Consider the following 18,314-nt stretch of genomic DNA (forward strand, 5'->3'; position numbering starts at 1 on the left):
TCACTGCAACCTCTGCCTTGGGTTCAAGTGATTCTCCTGCCTCAGCCTCCCGAGTAGCTGGGATTACAGGCACCTGCGACCACACCTGGTTACTTTTTGTATATTTACTAGAGACAAGATTTTCCCATGTTGGCCAGGCTCATCTCATACTCCTGACCTCAGGTGATCCACCTGCCTCAGCCTCCCCAAGTGCTAGGATTACAGGTGTAAGCCACTGCACCTGGCCTTGTTTAAGTTTTAAAGAAATTGCAAACTGTTTTCCAAAGTGATTTTACTATCCCAGCAGAATTTTATAAGAGTTCTAGTTCCTCCACAGCTTTGAAAACACTTGGATTGGCCAATCTTAAATTTTAGACCATTCAGGTAGGTGCATTTGTGCTTGCATATTGTATATGTTTAATTTGCATTTTCCAGAAAACTCATGATGTTGAGTATCTTTTCATATGCTTATTTACTATCTGTATATCTTCGTTAGTGACATGTTTGTTCACTTGTCCATTTTTTGAGTGTTTCCTTATTGAATTTTGAGAGTTCTTTATACATTCTAGGTATAAGCCTTTTCTCAAAGTGATTTGCAAATTGTTTTCTAAGTCTGTGACTTGTCTTTTCATTCTCTAATTATGTTATTTGAAAAGTAAAAGTTCTCAATTTTGATGAAGCCCATTATTTTTTCTCTTACTTTGGTGTAGGTGAAAAATCAAACTATACACGTAAATACATGAACTGACATAGGACTTATATAAACAATGCAAAAAAGACTTTCAATTCAAAAGCAACCCAATTTAAAATGCTCAAAGATTTGAACACAGATTTACAAAAGAAGATATATAAATGGCCAATAAGAATGTAAAAATATGCTCAACATTATTAATCAGGAAAGTTCAAATTAAAATTACAATATGTCACAATTTTGAGATACCACTAAATACTTACTAGAATGGTTAAAATTACTAAGATTGATAATACTAAAAGTTAGTGGGGATGTAGAGCAACTTAGTCAGTTATATGTACAAAATTAACCATAGGTCTACCCAGTCGGGCAGGAATTCTATTCCTAGGTATTTACCCAAGATAAATGAAAATATATGACCACAAGGATGTTAATGATAGCTGTTGTTAAATGAGTCCCAAACTGAGAATAACCCAACTATCTATCAGCAAGAAAATGGATGAACAAATTGTGGTATATTCATACTATTGAATGCTGGTCAATGATAAAAAAGAACAAAGTATTGATACACACAACAACATGAACAAATTATATAACTATTATGCTGAACAAACTAAAGCAGTTAAAAAGGAAAACGTCTCTAATTGTTGCTTTTATGTAAAGCAACATGAGAATGTTGCTTATGTATGAGAATAAGCTAAGGAGCTACAGTGACAGAAATTATAACTTTTGTTGTATTTGGGGAACAAAGATAAATTGTAAGGGGTCAACAGTGGATTTTCTGGAGTTATATAAATGTCCTACATTGTAACTGGTGGCTACATAGGTATAAATGTTTAAAACTGTTCACTGTACACTGATATCCATGCATTTTAGTGTATACTAAAAACTATCCTTTCATAGTTGTTGTAGACAAAGCCTTCACTGTCCCAGAAAGATATCGTTTGGTATTATTCATCAGTAATTTGGAATATGAGAACTGAAAGTTAAGCTTTCTATCCAAATATCCAAGTACACCCAGTCCTACTAGGCCCAGATCTGCAATGGTGAGGTGTTTTCTATTACATAAACCAAATCAATATCCTGATGCTATCATTGTTCATATCTCCTTGTTACCTGATTTCCTCCCTCCCACTTATTGTTACATATGTGAAGGCAAGTCTATTCTTTTATCTAAGACCAACATCTTTAGCTGTGGCATTTCTTCCACTCTCTCATTCTGTGTTATCAGCTGAAATGTGTTCTATCTTGTTTCTTACTTTGCTACTTTTTTACTTCTTTGCGGAAGTATAATAAATGTTTTCAATTATTCCACTTTTTCTTCTAATAGCTTTTTCATTATAGCTCTTTTTAATGATTGCTGGAGTGGTCACGAAATGCAACTTCAAATTATCTCCGTCTGGTTAGAATTAATATTAAATCATGTCCTACTTAATACCTGGCACTCACTATTTCACACTTCACTTCATACGTCCCACTTCACAAACATGAGTCTTACAATTATATAACATCATATATGAACACCCATCTTTTGTCCTCTCTTTGTCTTACCTTTGTTTCTGCATATGTCACAGCCCCTATCTTACAGCATTATTCTTAAAAAACAAAAACAAAAACAAAACTAGCCATTTCTCTGGTAAAAAAACTCAAGGGAAAAAAATGGATAATCTATACATACCCAATATATACCATTTCTGGGGCTCTTCATTTCCCCCAACATTTAAGTTTCCATATGCTATCATTTCCCTCACTTAACATTTTTAGCATTCTTGTAGTGAAAGTCCATGGCAATGAATTCTCTCAGTGTTCATTTACCTAAAAATATTTTGTCTTCAGCTTCATTTTTCAGGTCTTTTCTAGAAAGCTACACCTTGTTGACTAGTTATATTTTTCTCATTTTAAAGATGTGTTTTCATTTTCCTCTTGCCTCAGTAATGAACCATTGCTCATGTTATTGTTTTCCTGAATGCAATGTGTGTTTGCTTTGTTGGTATTTCTTTTCCTTTTGCTACTCTCAAGAATTTTACAAAATCCTTTTTTAAAAAGTTGGGTCATGATGTACTTAGCTGTCAATGTGTACATGTGCAAGCATTTGTCTTGCTTGAACTTTGCTGAGCTTGAAATAAAGTTTCTTGTCAATGTTTTTCAAATTTAGAAAATTTTCAATTATTAGTTCTTCAATTTTCTTTAACCCATTCTCACAGTCAACACTTTCTAGTTCACTCCAGTTACAAATACTTTGGACTTCTTGATATTATCTTATAAGAAGACTGCTTATATTTTCACCAACATTTTTTATTGAAACTTTTTTTTTTTTTTTTTTTTTTTTGAGACCGAGTATCACTCTTGTTACCCAGGCTGAAGTGCAATGGTGCGATCTCGGCTCACTGCAACCTCCGCCTCCTGGGTTCAGGCAATTCTCCTGCCTCAACCTCCTGAGTAGCTGAGATTACAGGCACGTGCCACCATGCCCAGCTAATGTTTTGTATTTTTAGTAGACACGGGGTTTCACCATGTTGACCAGGATGGTCTCGATCTCTTGACCTCGTGATCCACCCACCTCGGCCTCCCAAAGTGCTGGGATTACAGGCTTGAAACTTTTTAATACAAAGTTTGGAAGATATTTATAGTGAACCGTTGCATATCCACCATGTCGTTTTACTATTTTTCTATTATCATGTATCTCTCCAATCCTCTATCCACCCTTCGGTATGCTTTATTTTTTAGTAATTATTTTTGCATTGAATCTAATCCAGAAAGAGTCACAATGAAGAGATTTAACCTTCCACCGCAAACAGCAAAAACTGAGAAAAGGTATGAAAAAATGATTCTGAGGCATTAGATTTCAAGCAACAAAGGGAATTAATCACAAAGATGGAGAGGGAATAAGTGAGGTAAGCCTTGCAGTTTTTCCAGCTTACTGTCTTCAGAAAATTTCCAGGCCCAGGTACAGGGGATAGCAATTTTCATAATTCACAGGGTATCAAGTGATATACTCAGAAATGTCTTGTCTCAAAAATGGGGCAAAATTAGCTTCAAACTATTACTAGCTACAAACTTACATATTCCACATAAGAAACCTATTCTACGTCTAAGTCATAAAGGAATTTTCCTCTTTTTAGCACAAATTTATAACTATAATTTTTTCATTTACATTTATAATTCAGCTCTAATTAATGTGTGTGTAAGTGTGTTTGCATGTGTGTGCTTGTGTTTATGTGTTCACGGAAGTAGTCAAAATTCATTACTTTCTATGTAGCTATTTCGTTTTTCTAGTATTATTGTTCAAAAATGTTTTTTGTCTCATCATATTGCATTGGATATTTTGTTGAAATTTAAATAACCTGAAAGAGTGTATTTGTTTATTTGTACTCTATTCTGTTTCATTAATCTATTTTTAATATTTATGTCGGTACTACTGTCTATTTTTACTGTAGATCTACAATAAGTAATCAATCAGGCATTATAAGCCCTCAGACATTTTTATTCTTATTTTTTTCAAGATTGGTTTGAAGATTATAATTCCTTAGAATTCCCATGTAATTTTAGAATTAGCTTATCATTTTAGAGGAGCTTGGGCAGACTGAGACTAGAGTTGTATAAAATTCATAGATGAGTTTGGGGAGAATTGACAACTTAATAATATTGAGACTTCCAAACCATTAACATAGTATAACTTTTTATTTATTTATTTATTTTTAACTTTCAACAATGTTTAGTAGTTTTGTGTGAAGTTTTGCACATATTTGTTAAATGTATTTATAAACATTTTATTCTTATTGAAATTTTTTATGAAATTGCTTTGTAATATTTATTTTTCACTTATTTCCTCTTTGTATATAAAAAATAATTTTTTCTGGCCAGACATGGTGGCTTATGCCTGTAATCTCAGCACTTTGGGAAGCCAAAGCAAGGATAACTTGAGCCCAGAAGTTTGAGACTGGCCTGGGCAATGTAATGAGACCCTATCTCTACAAAAAATTAAAAAATTAGCCAACTGTGGTGGCCAACACCTGTAGTCCCAGCTACTCAGATGACTAAGGTAGCAAGATTCCTGAGACTGCAGTGATCTGAGATCATTCCATTTCATTCCAGCCTGGGCAACAAAATAAATATCATCTTCAAAATAAAGAAATGAAGCTTTTCCACATTATTATTCTATCCCATGACCTTGCTAAATTAGTGTATTATTTCTAGGACTTGTTTTGTTGATATCATAAGAATTTCTAAATGACAAATTTTGTCACCTACTGTCAGTTTTATTTTTGCACAGTTAATCTTTATACCAATTTTTTTTTTTTTTTTTTTGCATACTGCAGTAACTAAGGCCTCAAGTATAATGGTTACTGGACCTGGTAAAAGTAGGCATTCTTGCCTGGTCCCAAATCTTAGGAAAAAGCATTCAATATATCACCATGAGGTAAGATGCTAAGAGTAGGGATTTTTTTTTTAAAGACATTATTTATCATACTAAAAAAGTTCTTTTTTATTCTGTGTTTTTGCAAAAATTGTTTTTACCATGAATAGTATTAAAATTTGATCAAATGTTTTTCTGCATTCATTGAGATAATGTAATTTATCTTCCATATTTTATTAATGTGATGAATTGTATTGATAGCTTTCTTAGTCTTAAGCAAACGTTGTATTTTAAAGATAAATTCTACCTGGTCATGACGCATTTGCCTTTTTATATACTGATTAATTTAAATTGCTAATATTTTAAGTATTCTTACAACTATGTTTATGAATCATATTGGTATATGGTTTTCCTGCAAAATTTTTATTTGGTTTGTTAGTAGGATAATGTTGGCCTAAAAAGTGAATTAAAAAATGTTTTTTCCCTTTTGTCTCTGAAAGAGTTGGTTCAAATTGAGATTATGTAATCCTAAAATTTTTGGTAGAATAATTCAAGAAAGACTGGAACTTTCCTTGTAGTAATGTGCTTAATTACAAATTCAATTTTTTAATACATATAACATTATTCAGATTACATACTTTCTCTCAATAAGCTTGGAAATTTGTGTCTTTCAAGAAACTTATCCATTTTATCTGCTACAAGTGCCTTAGAGTTGTTTATCAAATTCCCACATTATATTTTTAGTATACATCCTTCTCTATCAATAATTCCACTTTTGAACCTAGTATTGGTCACTTAAAACTTTCTCTTTTTTTTTTGATTTGTCTAAGAGTTTTTATAAATAAGTTTTGTTAATATTTTAAACCATGTTTTTTATAGACAAAGTAGAGTTGAGTCATGCTTTTTAAATCCATTCTGACCACCTCTGTCTTTTAACTGGATAATCTAGTTCATTAATATTTATTGTAGCTATAAATTTTAATGCAGTTACTAATATAGTTGTTTTTTGGTTTATTTTTTTTTTTTTGAGATGGAGTTTTGCTCTTGTTGCCGAGGCCGGAGTACAGTGTCATGATCTCAGCTCACTGCAACCTCCAGTTCCCAAGTTCAAGTGATTCTCCTGCCCCAGTCTCCAAAGTAGCTGGGATTACAGGCACCCATCACCACATCTGGCTAATTTTGTTGTATTTTTAGTAGATATGGGGTTTCACCGTGTTGGCCAGGCTGATCTCGAACTCCTGACCTCAGGTGATACACCCACCTCGGCCTCCAAATTTCTGGGATTACAGGCGTGAGTCACCATGCCCAGTCACTAATATCATATTGGTGTTAGTGATACTAATGTAGTTATTGATATGACTGAAATAACATCCATCATTTGATTATTGGTTTTCTATTTGTCTCTTTTTTCTTTTTCCTTGTCCGCCTTCTTTAGGATTAATTGAATATTTTTAGAATAACATTTTAATGTACTTATTGGTTTTCTGGTCATACATTTTTTCCAATGTTTAGCACTCTTTCTAGTGATCTCATAGAACATCCTTAGCTTTTTCACAACCCACACATGGTTAATATTATACAATTTCATGTAAAATATATACTCTTAGCAAGAGTATTAGTATGTTACTGACGTCCAACTTGAACACTTGTCCTATATTTTCATTATATGTTATATTTATGTATATTTTAAATCTTAAAATGTAGTGTAGATAATACTTGCTTTAGGTAGTGTACTAAATTATTGGGGCTTCCATAACAAGCATCATAACCTGGGGGTCTTAAAACAATAGACATTTTTCTCTCAGTTCTGGAGGCTACAAGTCTGAATCAAGGTGTTAGCAGGGCTATGCTCTTTCTAAAGACTTTAGAGAAGAATCCCTTTTCTCTTCCTAGCTTCTAGTGGTTGCTGGTAATCCTTATTTTACAGACACATCATTCCAACCAACCTCTGTCTTCACATGTTTTATTTCCTCTGAGTGCCTGTCTCCTCTATGTCTCTTTGCATCTGTGTGTTCCCTCCTCTTCTTATAAGGACATCAGTTGTGATGGATTAGAGTTCACCCCAATTTAGTATAAAGTCATCTTAAAGTGAGGACATCTGCAAACACCCTATTTCCAAATAAGGTCACATTCTGAGATTCTGAGTGGACATTAATTTTGAAGCTACTACTCAACACAATACAAACACTTGGATATGCTTTAAATAACTTAAGATGAAAAAATATTTGTTTTCTTATATTCTTCTTTCTTTCCTAAAGTTCAGAGTATGCATTAACCCATTTAACCCATAGTTTTATTTAACGCAGACTTAATTTTCTTTAGCATTTTCAGTGTAGATCTACTGGGCATCACATTGCCCTAGTTTTCTTTTACTTAAAAATGTCTTTAACATTTTTCTTGAAGCATATTTTCAGTGAACAAAGAATTTTGGATACCTTTTTGTTTTCCTTTCAATAGTTTAAAGGTTCTTTTTCACTCTTTTTAAATCTCCATTATTTATGATGAAATAATATTCATAAATTTAATGGTTCTTCTTTGTGCAATTTTTCAATTTTTTTCTAAGTGCAACAAGTTTTTAATTTATCTTTGGTTTTCAGAAAGTTGATTGTAATATGTTTAGGTACAGTTTTTTTTTTTAAACTAGCCTGGGTTAAAGTTTACTGAACTTCTGGAATCTGTAAAATTTTGTTTTTCTTCCAGTTTTTAAATTTTTGGTACCAATTTCTTCAAATATTATTTTCTATTCCTTTTTTCAACTTCTAGGTTTTACCACTTTTGGTATACTCCCAGAGAAGACTAGACCTCTATCATGTCTTTTTATTTTTTTATTCTGTTCTCCAGGTTTTAAAATCTCATTCATATATTTTCCAGCTCAGTGGTTTTTTCCTCCCTTTATCTCTATTTTGCTCTCAGGCCCTCCAGTGAGTTTACTTCTAATTTAGATAATAAATGCTTTGGTTCTATAATTTCTATTTTGTTTCTTTCCACTGATTCTTTTCTGTCATTCCCTCATCCTTTGCTATTTTAAAGCACATTTTCTTTTTGTTTCTGAACATAGTTAAACTGCTTTAAAATCCATACATGTGAATTCCAACATCTGTATCATCTCCCTTTCTACTGGCTATCCTATAATTCTTCAAGACAACAAGACAGTAGATTTTTCTATTAGAGTTTTACTTTCCCTGCATGGCACTGATTAGGACTCTCCTTCTTACTAAATGAGGTGAAAATGTGAAACACGCCAAGAACCATCCCCTTCTACCAATTACCAATATACTAGTACTGGCTGCTTGCTTCTTGCCTATTTAAATTCACTTTCTGGTGCCTTCAGTTAGGTGGCTTTTGTCATTGCTATCCTTTTGTATTTGTATTTTTCCAAAGCTATATTTGTTATCTGTGGGAAGTTTGATTCAATATGAGCTACTTGGCTATAATTTAGGGTTGGTTTTTAAAAATTTTTTTTCATCTATTTTTTGGGTTGTATAAGCCTATTGATCTATCTTTAAGTTTACTAACCTTTTCTCTGACATTTCGAACATAATTTTTAATCTACCTGGACAAGTTTTATATCATTTATTATAATTTTCCATTCAAAAATTTACATGTGGTTGTTTTGATAGATTTTATTTCTTTCCCAAGTTTTTGTTTCTTGTCATTCATTAAGATTTATTTCACATTACACTTTTAATTCTAGTTTTAATAGTTGCTTTAAATTTGGCCTTGACCTTTTAAATCCAATATCCAGGTCACCTCTGGGACTGTCTCTATTGGCTATTGTTTGGTATATCTAGTAAATTTTTACTCTCTAATTGGACGTTTTTGTTGGTATGCTATAGACACTAATTCTGTTTTCTTCTTCTGAAAAGCGTCCATTTTTATTCTAGCAGGTAGTCAATTGATGGCTGATCTCTTTGAGTTTCTGTACTCTGACTTTATGCTTTGTGGAAGGCCAAGGGTGTACCAACCGTTCTATACTTGACAAGAATTACACTCTAAATTCTGTCTTTTCTATGGAGAAGTTTTTTAATTGTCCCGAGACAAGGAGCCAGGGCAGGCATGGGACTCATCTCATGGGTTCTCTTCTCACAAATAGCGCACCAGTTTTTCACATGTTATAGGATGCCTATGATTTATCGTTATATATTTTGTACATGCTTTTAATCATGGATAGCACGATGACAGTCTGGTCCTAATTATGAAACACGACCAGATGAGGAAGTCCCTGTTGGTTATCTTGAAACTCTCCTTGTTTACTAGCTCCTTCTACCAATATTTAAATGTTGTCATGTCTCTACCCCAAAAAAGCAAAGAAATGCAGCCCTTAAAACCTCTTATTTCTGTCTCCCACCCAATTTTTCCACTTTCCTGTATAACCAACCTTATTAAAGTATTGTTCAAAATGGCCGTCTCAACTCTCAATTCCCATTCATTCATTATTATACTGTAATATGACTTACAGCTCCAGTAGAAGACTGCAAAAGGACAATTTATCAATTGCTTCCTTGTCACTAAATGACAGGGAAATTATTTTACCAAGTCTTTAAAAAGAATGATGTTATTCTCATATTTGAATTTTTATAAGGTGTCTCATATTTTGAAGGATTATCTGATTTATTAAACAAAATGTTTACTTTGAAGAAGACACAGTGGCCTAAAATAACTTCAATCAATACTAGTTTTGGAGACTTATAGAAGTTACAGGATATAATCAGTTAAGAAATGAACTATAGTTTTCTGAAGATATGTTCTTAATTTTAATTTTTGGATATTTAAAAATAAGTCTTTTAAAGATTACTATAAAATAGTATTATAAGACAAAATATAAGGATCACAAATACAAAAATTTGGAGGGTACTAAGGATAATATGTAAGGGAACTTTTATTAAATGAAGCAAAATGTGGTTCTAATGATTATGGAAACGCTGTTTAGTAAGAATGAATGTAAAGTATCTGAATAAAATTGTTTCATGAAATATCAGAGCTGGGCTTCTGTCACTCAGAGGAGTCCTGATATTGAGGTTAGAGAATTAGGCAGAGGCTGGGGCACTTGAGTTTACAGACTGGTGAGCTTTTGACTTTACAAGACTCAATTTAAATGTTACTCTTTTCAAATCATTTCCAACTACTGTGGACTTGCCTTTACCCACAAACCAAGTGTTTACATATAGTCTTACTTATTCTGATTCACTGCTTATATCGAGTATAGTTATTTGCTTATGTGTCTTGTCCTCTTTAAAGCTCCTATTGCCAGATGTGTCAAATCATTCTTTGTTTTCATAACATCCAGAACAAAGTTTAGTCCATAATAAAAATAGTGGTTGGGATAATGCTAAACAAATACTAAAATTCTTTTTTTCCCTTTATCTTCATTAAAAATGGAAATCAATTAGAATAGAAATTAAAGCAATTGCAAGTATGCTTAGCGACCTTAGCTAACAGTTTGGAGAGAAAGATAAGAAAAGAAAAAGTAACCTATACAGTTACAATAAGTTGTAATCATGTGGATCTGCTCAAACATGTCATTGATTTTTACTTACTAACATTGTCAAAATGTTTTATTTAGGATTAATACTTCTTATGTCCATATCCTTTATCTAAAAATTTTTTCTAACAAAAATTCTTAGTGTTGATCTGGGTGTGAAGTGATGTTATAAATTTCTGATCACCCAGCTCTGAAAAAAAAACTTTATAACACTCTTAGGGGTCATTCTCTCAAAGAGGGAAGCATCATATTCCTAAAAATCAAGTGACCTAGTCATCTAGGAAGAACAGATATAAGTACAAGGCTGGCAGAGCAGACCTCTAAATTGGCAGAACAGCAGTCTAAATTGAGAGAAGCATACTGATGGAACGAGGAAGCCATAACCCATGTTTTCTATAACAGCAGAAGGAAAGGATTGAAGGATTATCTGATTTATTTAACAAAATGTTTCTTTTGAAGAAGACACAGTAGCCTAAAATAACTTCAATCAATACTAGTTTTGGAGACTTACAGAAGTTACAGTATATAATCAGTTAAAAAATGAATTAACAGGTAGTCTTTGCAAGACCACCTAGCTGCATTGGTATTCTCTACATCTGACAGAGGAGGTTTGGAAATAAGGACACAGCTTCATACATTTAAACTGACTAGGGTCTTTTGTGATACATTCTGGAATGCGTTAGATGACGGTTTTGGAATTCTTTCCTAGCAGAGTAGTGAAACATTCTAATAGACTCTGTGATTCTCAAGATACTTTCACAGCGTCCTCAGACCTTCAATAGAGAGGGAGACTCATCATAACTAATATCTCATAATCTCTATGTAACTGATGTAACATTACCACTGGAGAGAGGATTTTTACAGTGTTTTGAGCTCCTTTGACATTGTTTAAAATATCAATGCTCATTTCAACTGAAACTTTCAAGGTGGAATTTTTGCACATTGTATGACATTCATTGTGCTGCTAGCCACATATCTGTGATATTTAGATATATGTCAAAAGTGAGGAACACATCATAGCATAAAGGGCACCAAACAAGTTATTATCTGCCTTTAGCATCTGCTTTCTCTCGAGATGTTTGTGTCACCAAATATTTCTTAAATATCAGGGATGTGCTTTTTTGCAAATAATCAATAAAAGGGCAGTTTATGAAATACTGAATGTGAATGTATAACACTGGTCATGAGAAATGGTCCTGTTAAGTGTTTATTAGGGATCTCTGCATTGAATTAATTTAACTTTTTCTGTACTGTGGAATGCTGTCATAAAGCAAACATTTAGATAAATAAGGTTATACCAGAGCATGCACAGTGTAAATATGTTGTCCTAAGATTCTGATGTTCTTTGTTTGAACAAAATGAGGAAGAAGTAGAATTTTCTAAGCTTAGTTTTATGCATTTTGGTTTTTTTCCAGAAAGTATATTATCCAAAATACTTTCTTATGCTTTCCAATATAATTTACTTCACTTTACTATCGGGCATAGAAATCACTGAATTAATAGTCTGTCTCATTTAGACATCAAATAAAACCTAGAAATCTAAATGCAGGATAGATGTTAATGACATTTAATATAATATAAACATGTTTAAATCAATTGCTTTCCTCTTACCATCTAGCCCATATAAGAGGAAAGCATGAGTGGGATGAGGAGAACCAAAAATTGTAACATAGGTCCTGCAAGGGAAGGGAAGACTACCCGAATCACCTTTGTCAGTTCTGAGTAGTCAGAAGGCAGCATGAAGACATTGCCTACATAAAGACTGGGACTAGATATGGAGTAAACTAAGAAATAAAGCCCAAAGATCTTAATGAAAAGACTTGGACAAGGTGGATGGCAGTAACAGGATAATTGTCTGTCCTGTAATAGGAAGAACAAGACAAGAGCATCCAGGCTATTGGACATGTCTGCATGGAAATCTTGGATTGCCAACCTTTATTGCAAACAGTTGAGACATTAATATAATTATTAATATTTATATTAATAAAAATATAATATTTTCACTGTCAAGCCATTCATAGTATTAGAAAATAAATACCTTACCAGACGAATAACATAATGAAATTAGAAATAACAAATCTTTATTCTATAAAAGATTTTAAAAATCAGCATTTGACTAGTATCCAGATCTTGATTTCTAAGCCCATTTTTCAGTTAAAGGAATCAGAGTTTCTAATATAAAAAGTTAGTTCTAGGTAGTATGAAGAGAAAATACAAAACATGCTTGAAAGATTTTTATGTGCCAGAAGGATTGGAAGTGCTCCAAAAATCATAGCTATATAAAGGACACAGGGTTCTAACTGAAGGAGTTCTCAATGGTCTAGTATGGGACAAATTTTTTAAATAACAGGCTGGGCACGGTGGCTTATGCCTATAATCTCAGCATTTTCAGAGGCTGAGGCAGACAAATCATCTGAGGTCAGCAGTTATAGACCAGCCTGGCCAACAAGGTGAAACCCTGTCTCTACTAAAAATACAAAAATTAACCAGATGTGGTGGAACATGCCTGTAATCCCAGCTACTAGGGAAGCTGTGGCAGGCGGATTGCTCTCTAGGAGGCAGAGGTTGCAGTGAGCCAAGATCCTGCCACTGCACTCCAGCCTGGGCAACAGAGTCAGTCTTCATCTCAAAGAAACAAACAGACAAATCCAAATTAAGTAACACTAGTAACAGATTGTAGCCAATAGAATAAGGTAAGTATCCATGCATGATCCATATTAACATGAATAAGAAATTGAATGCATAACAAATAGGAAGGCATGCATTCTTCTATAAAGTATAATTCCAAGTAATTTCTATAGAATGCACAATGGAAATATAAAATAATCAGGAAGCGAACTCCAGAGCAATTGTGGCAGGAAAGAGATATTAATGTATTTAATGTATATGACAAATAGGACATTTACATAGTCTCAAAGTAACTTCCCACAGATACTCCTTAATTACAAAGAAGAAAATCCTAACTTTCCATGAACAGTAATAAGACACACAGATATCAAGTACCTCCTGCTATGATGCACTTGAAAGCATCTAACACTAATTTGTTGTATTATTGCCAAATATTTGTAAACTCAATGTATTAAGGAGAAAACCACAGACAAACCTAAGCTGAGGGACAATCTACTAACTGCCTGCCATTATTCTTTAAAAGTATCAAGGCCTGAAAGACGAGAAAAGACTGAGGAACTTTCAGATTAGTGGAGACACAGGAGGCATGACAACTGAGTGCAATGTGGAATTCTGAATTTGATCGTGGCCAGAAAAATACATATACATTAATGGGAAAACTTTAAAACTTTGAGTAAGATCTAAAGATGAGTTAATAGTGTTATGTCAGTGTTAATTTCCTCCTTTCAATAACAGTACTATGGTTATGTAAATGATGCTGTCATTAGGAAAAACTAGTTTAAGGCTTTACAGGAATTGTGTACTATTTTTTAAACCTATGAATACTATACAATAAAAGTTAAAATGAGAAAAATGTGGGCTTTTACTTCTTAATTTTAGCAAAAGCACCATTTATTGGTGGGTTCTAAGAACTTGCTAGTGAATGTACAATGTAGAAATGGCCATCTGGCATTTGGATATATGGTTTGTCATGTGGCTGAGCTCTACTGATTTTCATTTTTAAAGCAAACACATTAGTGACCTCTTTTCTCTAAGTGATGCTTTAAGTGGTACTTTGCCACAAGTACTGCCTATCTAAATTACTGGAGGTTCCTGGAGAATTCTTGGCCAGGATCAATTAGGGCCGATAATCAGTTGTGAGGCAGTTTTAAAGATGCCGAGTCATTCAGAACCTTTTTCTACAAAATTTATCAGATCATCTACCACATTCTTGATAATATTTGTTCTATTCCAATTAACTTTAAAGAGATTGAGAAAATGTCCCTTCTGTGTCTACTATAAAATTAAAGACAGACTATTCAATTTCTTCATCTTCTATAATATGGGGATAAAAGAAGCAATAAAAACAACTGCCATAGAACAGTTCTGTTGTGAAAGTAATTTTCAAACATAAATTTCTTAGCAGGTGTAGAGCATTACTGACCTTTTAAGCTGTTATGAAATTTGTAGTAGGTAGAGACTATAGGAAAATTCCTTGCCCTTGGCTGTTTCCTTGAAGAGAACTGTGTTAGCCCTCATTCCAAGTCATCAAATGCCACTTCTTATCACAGAGCCTGTGCTTACGCTGTCCTGAGGCCTACTTTCCTCAGCTTCTCCCACCCTGGCTTGAATTATCCTTTACTTTTCAAGATTCAGCACCTAAATTAACTCTACTTGACAGCTCCTCTCCTCCATTTATGTAAGTCTTGAATAGCATGACCAAGTGACCAATCACTGTTTTATAAATGACTGTTTAACGTTTCAGGATCCCACTCTAAGTTATAGACTCCTTGAGGGCAAGGACTGAATCTTTTCCATTTCTTATTTTTAGTCTTAAGAGAGTTCATGGTGCATAGTACACAGTAATTACTTGACAGAGAAATGAGTGAGTGAGTGAGTGAACTGGTAAATAGAAAGATGATTCAAATTTGGTAAAGCATAAACCAAACCCAGAGTACGAACTTATAAAATTCTGTAAGTTGGCAAAGTTATTTGCCAAAATAAGCAAAATTATAAAATGTCTATTTGAGCCAGGCCCAGTGGCTCATGCCTATAATTCCAGCAATTTGAGAGACTGAAGGGGGCAGATCACTTGAGGCAAGGAGTTCCAGACCACCCTGGCCAACGTGGTGAAACCCCATCTCTACTAAAAGTGCAAAAATTAGCTAGGTGTGGTGGTGCACACCTGTAATCCCAGCTACTCAGGAGGCGGAAGCAGGAGAATTGCTTGACCCCAGGAGGCGAAGGTTTCAGTGAGCCAAAATCATGCCACCGCACTCTAGTCTGGGCAACAGAGCAAGGCTCTGTCTCAAAAAATAAAAATAAATAAATAAAATGTGTAGATGGCATTTTTTTCAGTATATTTTAGAATTCTATATATCTAGTGTAATACAATAAAATTGTAGTCGGCCTGAACCAAGATGATGCAGTGCTATGCTGGGTGGAGCACCCCTCTTACTACAACCCCGGTGCATGGGAAGATGTGCTTGGGCACAACACACATTCATAAACTCACCTCTCAAATTTAGGAACTCATTCAATCTTCACTTCTGTCCACATCTCTGTTTCAAAATTAACCTTAACTGGTCTCATTCCCAAAAGACTGATTAAGTTGCTTAAAGGAAAGAGTAATATTTGTCTTTTCTAGATAACATTTATACCTTGATAAAGATAACTTAAATAAAATTATAACTAAAATGAACATTTTTTGATATGACAGAAAAATGAATAAAAGTAAGCTTGCTTTGCTTTGCTTATACTACGAAGGAGGACGTCTATTGGAACTAAATGTAATACCATACCTACACTGAGTCTAATCATACCTTCATTTTGGTACAGAACACATTTAGCACCTATGTATTTCAAAAATATGAAATCTCATTTTCATAGGATTTTTGTTAATCTGTCTTTCTCCAAACTACCTTTTATTCTTAACCACATTCTTAACCCGATTTGTTTCATAATTCTTTAAACTGTCATGAATCTTATAGGCATTTTTATTTTTTGCTTACTCAAAAATCCTCAGCTTATAATTCTTATTTTTCAAGTCCCAAATTATACATTAAGATCAAATTAATAACTCACATAACCAAAAATAGCTACACAAAAGTGTTTAAATAAGGAAGTAAGTTAGATGCTAAGAAAATCTAGTTCAGTGTGTCATTCACATAGAGAATAGGTACCATTTAAATATTTACTTATTTTCCAGTCTTTGTCTTTTCAATAAATGTAAATTACACAAAAATCATGTTTTGTGAGGTGAATTTTGCAGAAAATGCGTGCTTTGACTTTCCACAAAATAAATTTTGCTAAGAAGTTCAGTTGATTAATGCTTATTGAGAGCCATTTTGGTTTAGATGTTGATTTCTTTACATCACATAGAGCTATAATTTGAGAAATAGAGAGAGAGATTGTGAAATTCCCAAGTTTTCACTCCTTATGATTTCTTCAGAATATATATAAAATGCATGTGATTCTCAACTCTATCTTCTAGGTTTAATTAGAGGTACATAGTAGATACACAGTAATTATTTGACAGAGAAGTGAGTGAGTGAGTGAGTTTAAAAATTAATTTAGCTTGATTCTGTGTCTTTCCTATTGTTAACAGTGTTGCAAAGATCATAACCCATGCATGTAGTTTTATGGTAGAATGATTTATATCCTTTTGGGTAAATAGTAATGGGATTGCTGGGTCAAATGATATTTCTGGTTCCAGGTCTTTGAGGACTCACATGTTCTCTCTTATAAGTGGGAGGCGAACAATGAGAGCACATGGATACAGAGAGGGGAACGACAGACACTAGGGCCTGTGGGGATGGGGGAGGTAAAGTATGAAGATAAATAGCTACTGCTTATGGGGCTTTATACCTAGATGTTGGATTGATAGGTGCAGCAAATCATCATAGCACATGTTTACCTATGTGACAAACCTACACTTCCTGCACACGTATCCTGAAATCTAAAAATATAATTAAATTAAATTTAAAAAAAATTAATTGACAGATCGTTAGGTTAAGATTACTCCAGGGTGTTAAGTTCCTATGTAAGGAAACCAAAACTAAACTCAGAGTGAATGTATGAAAAGAAAGATTAAGCTTAACCAATCAGAAACTGCCAACCAATCTTTAAGTAGTGACTTTCCACTTTAACTAATCAAATATTTTCTTTCTCTCACTTCTTTACACACCTCATAAAAATTTTCTCCTGTTCCCTGTTGATGGCTCCCTGAAATGATGCTGTCTGACTGGTGAATTGCTGAATGCTTAAAGAAACACATTACAATTTTTATGTACCTATGTTCTTCTTTAACAACTGAAAACCTAAAATACCAAGGTCATTAAAATCTAGAAAATGAACTTAAAATATCTCAATATTTAAAATTCAAAATTGATTTTAAAATTGTATTTTCTGTTTCAGTGAATTTTTGATAAAATGTCCATCTATTTTAGATTTAAAATCATATATTTATTTTGAAGTGGAAGATAAATAAAATAAATACATAAAAATATGTGTTTAGGGCAAAGGATGTTTAATATATTTATATGCAAAGAAAGAGCAGTTTAAGAAATAGCTTTATTTTTATTCCATTTAGTATATGCACATATCTTGTGAAATATGAAAAACATGAAAATATATCCCAAACCATGGCAGTCTGAGTAAAACAACTAGTATATTTTATTTTATTCTTATTTTTTTCTGTTTCTTATTTTCATTTGAATATGTATTACTTTTCTAATTTTGGATGTAAGGAAAATATTTTCCTTAAAAAAGAAAGAAGAGTGGTAGCCCAGGTACTATTGTTTCAGTACTGTTTTCTTATCTTTGTGCCAAATAACAAAGAAACCTCGGCAGTAAACATGCAACATACATCCAAGTTCCTAAACTTGACTGAAAAATTTAATCGTCAGCTTAGTATACATTTTTATACCCTTTTACAATTCATTCAAGGGCCAGTTATGTTTCTATTTTGCACAGTGTCTTAGAATGTCAGTCATTCACTCATTTTAATTGTCGCTTAAAATAAGTGATTTAATTTCCTATCTATAGCGTTAGAGCATCTGACAAACATAAGCAAGAGAGATAATTAACTTGTCAACAGTATTTTTTCTTCCTAACATAGAGAACTAAAAATTCAAGAGCAATTTCAAGTCATTCTAGTGTAATTTTATACAGAAAAATGAATAATTTCTCAGAATTCA

Source organism: Sapajus apella, unplaced genomic scaffold (assembly GCF_009761245.1).
Source record: "Sapajus apella isolate SASKATOON/1434 unplaced genomic scaffold, GSC_monkey_1.0 scaffold18, whole genome shotgun sequence".
Classification (NCBI taxonomy): Eukaryota; Metazoa; Chordata; class Mammalia; order Primates; family Cebidae; genus Sapajus; species Sapajus apella.